The sequence below is a fragment of the Equus quagga genome, unplaced genomic scaffold (genome assembly GCF_021613505.1).
Source record: "Equus quagga isolate Etosha38 unplaced genomic scaffold, UCLA_HA_Equagga_1.0 HiC_scaffold_10746_RagTag, whole genome shotgun sequence".
Lineage (NCBI taxonomy): Eukaryota > Metazoa > Chordata > Mammalia > Perissodactyla > Equidae > Equus > Equus quagga.
Genome location: NW_025792088.1, coordinates 1 through 5,859, shown reverse-complemented (window position 1 = coordinate 5,859; position 5,859 = coordinate 1). Strand labels below are relative to the sequence as shown.

The 5,859-nt window shown below is 39.5% G+C and overlaps 1 long non-coding RNA gene across 1 annotated transcript; it reads left to right on the top strand.

The window, feature by feature from the left end:
- The first annotated feature begins 6 nt into the window (after positions 1-6).
- On the top strand, positions 7-3,874 carry LOC124231880 (uncharacterized). The gene is made up of 3 exons (XR_006886712.1): positions 7-1,473; positions 2,247-2,300; positions 2,451-3,874. It is a non-coding gene; the product is annotated as an uncharacterized LOC124231880 (long non-coding RNA).
- Positions 3,875-5,859: the final 1,985 nt, after the last annotated feature.

The following is a 5,859-nucleotide window of genomic DNA, read 5'->3' as shown; positions in this document are numbered from 1 at the left end:
GTGAGGAGGTGGATTTAAGAAGGAAGGGAGCAGGGTGAGGGAGCATGAGACTGAGAACTGAACAGGCTGTCCTCACAGTTAAGTGACGGGCACTGTACCCTTGGCGCCTGCCTTCGCTTTAAATCTGACCCCTTCGCAGTCCAGCTCTCCTAGATTGCTGACCTGCTGAGAAGACTGGACAATGGACAGCTAGATCTGCGTGTGTCTGCTGGCGTCCCCCTCTCTGGCTGCCTTCGTCTGTATTAATTGCGTTCGTTTAGAGCCCAGGAAGCCCTGCCCTTGTGATAACCCAAGAAGTTCTAAGCAGGAGAGCTGTAGCTAGAGTCTAGGGTTGTCAGTGTGCTGCTTTAGAGGAATGCGCAGGGTTCTGCAGGGAGCAGCTCATGAAGCTTAGGAGCCTGCAAAGTTCAGTTATTCCTCTTTTTGGAACAAAATTCACTAATTAGGACTAATTGGTCACAGGTAGGTGTGAGCTAGGATACGATTTGAATTAGAAAATATTTCAAAGGAATGCAAATATGTTAAATTGCTGTTCTGATAATTATACTTAAGCCAATAGTGTCATTAGAAGTACTTTAAGAATATACAAGAATGATTGCTATTTGGTTTATTAGACACAATGTCTTTGTTTTGTAGGTGAGGAAACTTGAGATTGAACAGATGGTGTTTTTTCCGAAAGGCATATAACTTGTTAGAGGCAGAGCAGAAACTAGAAAGTTGGTTTTCTAATTCTCTATCCGGTGTTGAAATTGTTCAGTGTAGACAAGGAAAGACCGATCTCATGCATGACTTGATTATCATCTCCAAGTATATGACGGTGCCCTCAGCCCCACTCCCACCCATGATAAAAAGTTGTTGTCTTACAGTTCAAAATAACTGTCTGCCAGGAACCAACAAGAAAGGATGGGTTTGCCCTGGTCAAAGACTTAACAGTTTGTGTCTTTTCTCCTGAAGGTTTTCAGGAGAGAATAAGTTACCCTCAGCTCAATAATTTAGATGGTAAAGGACTTGATCGAATGTTGTTTTAAGACCCCTTTCATATTATTCTCTGCAGCTTAATGATTTTAAGGATAAAAATATGGTAATGGAAGTACTCTTACTAGAATGAAGTGTTATCTTATTGGAACTTGCATTTGGAAGAGTAACTGTTCCTGCTGCTAGGAACTGAGGCGCATCAGAAATTGTAACCTCATCGTTGGTGTGCAGACCTTGGGAGAGCAGCATCCAGCTCCCTTTTGTGGATCTAGATAGAAAAGAGTCCCAGTTTGTTTAAAGATGAATAAACTAATTTATTTATTTTTTTAAAATCCAGCCTTGGCAAATGCAACATTATGTGTCCTTGAGCCTATTATGTCTGTGGAGGTTATAGCCCCAAATGAATTTCAGGGATCGGTGATTGCAGGAATTAACCGGCGCCATGGGGTCATCACCGGACAAGATGGAATTGAGGACTATTTCACGTTATATGCAGACGTAAGTACTGTTCTCACTGACAATCTTGCTCTTGTTAACCACAAGAGGGAATCAGAGTTAGCTTTAGTTTTTGGAGATTGTAGAGCAAGTTGACACATTGCCCTGGCTGTTTGAGTGTTGGATTTGTGTCTCATGTATGTGTGGCAATTTCTATAATTTGCTGTTAGAACAACTCTTAAGTGCAAAAGCTAAAAATAAGATTCATTTCATTGAGGCCTTTTGTGAATATGTCATTTTCTTAGATTTATAGTTACCTTTCTTTCTCGTTATAGCTTTATTTGCATAACTGCTTTATTATGTTCTTTCTCATTTATTGGGAAATATTTCATTGCTTTGCTAAAATGTACCTTGCTTGACTTAAATCTTGGGAGCAAGGGTTTATCACATTATAGAAAGCCTCCTAGAAGATACAGCTATCAGCGTATCACTGAAGTGTCCAAAGGAAGGTTGTATTAACGTTTTCACAGAAGAAACACTTCTGAATGCCTGAGCTGCAGCCAGAGAGTGGGTGGGGATGAGGGAAGGCTGTTGGTGGCGGCCACTCTGAAACTGAAAGATCTGGTTTCCACTTGTGACTGTCAAATGAAATTATTTTCAGATAAGGTCTCTACTTTCAGTAAAACAAAAATGTTTCTCTTTGGCTGTTAATTCTTTTAAGCCAGAGTACTTAGTAGAAATGTGAGTCTAAAGGAATTAAGTGGCTAAGGCTTTTCTGTGTTTTTTCTCAAATATTCTTCCATAAGCAATGCTGAAATGTCACTGCTTGTTTTCAGGTCCCTCTAAATGATATGTTTGGTTATTCCACTGAACTTAGGTCATGCACAGAGGTAAGCAAGCATTTAAACTTTACTTCTTGCCCTTCAAGAGACCACCCTACAAAATGATCAAATTTATGAAATCTTATCTTTGCATGACTTTGATAGTTGTTAAAAAAGAAAGAAAGAAAGAAAATCTCTCCTTTTTTTTTACATTCCTAGGGAAAGGGAGAATACACAATGGAGTACTGCAGATATCAGCCGTGTTCGCCGTCCACACAAGAAGGCCTTGTTAATAAGTATTTGGAAGCTACAGGTCAACTTCCTGTAAAAAAAGGAAAAGCCAAGAACTAACCTTTCTCACTTTAAGTTGACAAACTGAATCTGCAAGGTTTAGATACTTTAATGGATTCCAGCGGAATGGATTCAAGCTGAAATAAGAAATTTTAGAAGCCCTTCCTGTTTTGTTTAGGAGCTTCTCTTATATTCAAAGATAATTCTATGTATATCTCAACTCGATTGGTTTTATGGTTCATTGAAAAACCTCAAATAAAATATGATTATTACTGAAATATATTTAATATTTATCTAAGGGGAGAAGAGACTAATTTCAGTTATACTTCTGAGCTTAGAATATATGTAAACTTCCTTTCCAAAATTTTTATCATAAGAATTTTCAACATATAGAAAAGCTGAAACAAACAGTATAAATAATAGCATGTATCTTCTATCTAGACTCAACAACGAACAATCCTGTTAACAATTTGTTTATCAGATAGTAATTTGTTTTGTCATATTTGCTTTATCTGTTTGTCTATCATTTGCCTACCTATCTCTTTATTTAAAAATTTTTTTTAATTATTGTTTTGCTGAATACTTGAAAGTGAATTGCATAAATCATGATGCTTCTTGGAGTGTCCTTTTTTTTTTTTTTGGTGCTGAGGAAGATTTGCCCTGAGCTAGCATCCATGCCAGTCTTCCTCTATTTTGTATGTGGATTGCCACCACAGCATGGCTGCTGACAAGTGATGTAGGTCTGCACCCGGGAACTGAACCCAGGCCACCAGAGTGGAGCCACCAGACTTAACCGCTAGGTCACCGGGCTGGCCCTGGAGTGTCATCTTTTAATGAGCAGCCTTTTTTGTTCGAGTGGATTCCATGTGTTCTTAATGGAGGATGTTTTTCAGATTCTTCATTGGGATATTAAAATGCTAGCTACATTTCCAGCTGTTTTATATATAACCAACTGCTTCAATTTGTGACTTGTCCAAATTTATAACTGCCTTCCTTGCAGACCTGTGAAACAAAGAACAGCCCCTTGCGCATGCTCTTCTTGTCTCTGTTCTTCTGAATGTCTCTGCGGCTCTAAAAAGAAAATAGAGTTTAAAGAGTTGCTGACCAGTCAGTTTCATTCACATAGTAAATTCTAGTTGAATTTGAGTCTGTTGGAATTTATCATATATTGTATTCATGGAGAGTGTGAAAGAACAAATGATAAGCTTTTTTTCCTAGAATGAGGTGGACTTTCCCAGGTACTTTTACCATGCTGTTCCGAATTGCTTCATCCAGAAAAATCATCTGATGTGATAGATAACATCCTAGTCCTTTCTCTTGTGGATAATAGAAATAAAATAACTTTTAAATTCCTTTGTTTTTCTTGACTTATAGATTTGGCTTTATGACTTAAGCCTTCTAGGAAGAAAGATTTTAAAAAGTGTTGAAGACATGTTTTCAAGGCATTTGCTAAATACAGCTGTCCCTCGTATCCACAGGGATTGGTTCCATGACCCCTTCTGATACCCAAAGGATGCTCAAGTCCCTTGTATAAAATGGTGCAGTATTTGCATATAAACTAAACATATCCCCCCCATACAATTTAAGTCATCTTTAGATTACGTATAATACCTAATACAATGTAAAAACTATGTAAATAGTTGTTATACTGTATTGTTTAGGGAATAATGACAAAGAAAAAAGTCTGTACACGTTCAGTACAGACACAACCATCATAGGCCGTTCCGTCCATGGTTGGTTGGATCCGCAGATGTGGAACCCTCGTATATGGAGGGCTGACCATGCTTTAAACACATTATCTAATTTAGTTTTCACAACCTTATGAAAGTAGGTACTATTATGATGTCCCTTTTGTAATAGAGGAAGCAGAAGCACAGAGAAGGTAAATAACTTGTCCAGACCACACAGCTCGTTAAGTTTTGAAATTGATAATTTAGTTATTCATCAAACCAAGTGTCTTTTTCCCCTGAATGTGTCTTGCTATAATAGCATCAAGCCTGAAAAATGTGGCTTTGGCATTTCGTCAGCATCTCATGTGATTCGCAATGACTCTGAATATTGTTCCTGACGAGGAAATAACCTTCATAGAATTTAGCACAGTTCCTCTGGCTATTCAACAGTCAGAAATGCTGGAACTAAGATGGATAAATTTGGATGTGTCTTTTACTTGCGGAACATTCTGGCTATCAAGATACAGCGTCAGAGGGGCCAGCCCCGTGGCCAAGTGGTTGAGTTCGTGTGCTCCACTTCGGCGGCCCAGGGTTTGCCAGTTTGGATCCTGGGCGTGGACATGGCACTGCTCATCAAGCCATGCTGAGGCGGTGTCCCACACAGCACAACCAGAAGGACCTACAGCTAGAATATACAGCTATGTACTGGGGGGCTTTGGGGGGAAGAAGAAGAAGAAAAAGAAGATTGGCGACAGATGTTAACTCAGGTACCAATCTTTAAAAAAAAAACATAGTGTCAGAAAAGAGTCTAGATAGCTAATCCAATGCCAGCGTCACATGGGCAATGACACGCCCAGCTGGTGGGAGTAACTAGAACAGATCGCAGACGGGTGGCTCCAGGACAGAGCCGCCTCCTGCTGACTCTGGAGTCTGCTTCCACCTGGTGAAGACCACGTACTAGCCGAAGTCTGGAGCCAGGAAGAAGTTAACGAGGATTCGTAAATGAGGACTTTTTAAAATACTATTGTTGTGAAGAGAAATTGGTGGCTAATTTAAAGAAGGGTAGTTGTCACTTGTGCTGGAGAATGTGGCAGCAGTGGGCAGGACTGTGCTGATTGCCCCCTGCCGCGTTTAACCACCTGGGGCCCTTGGCCAAGAAACACGCCGGCCAGCCCTAGCCACTCTGACTCCGGATGGGGTCGAAAGTTTTCCACGGGGTTCTACTATACAGGTGTGCTTAAAGACCACTGCAGCATTGCCTGCACCTCCAGGACAGGAAATGGAAGCTCTTTTATATTATTATTACCAATTATACTTAATTATATTAATAAGTATTACTCTTGTGTGTGATGTTAGAGTTTGGGTGGTTGGTTCTTAGTTTGATAGGTTTACCTTTACAGAAAGACAGTCAATTTTCTGTTATTCCTCTCCTTGCTCACTCTTACATTGTTTAGTTGTAAAATCACTAAAGTTTAATCAATTCTGAACTTTTAGGATTTTTCATATTTTAATGTTTTTGAAATCTGGATTAGTCTTAAAATTGATGCCAACGAAACTAGGCAGCCACCAGTAGGTGTAAATTGTGACACGTAAGAATATATCCCCTTGTAGAGGCAGCTGTTTGCATTGCTAAAACCGTAACTGCGTGAATTAGAGCTTTAATTGCT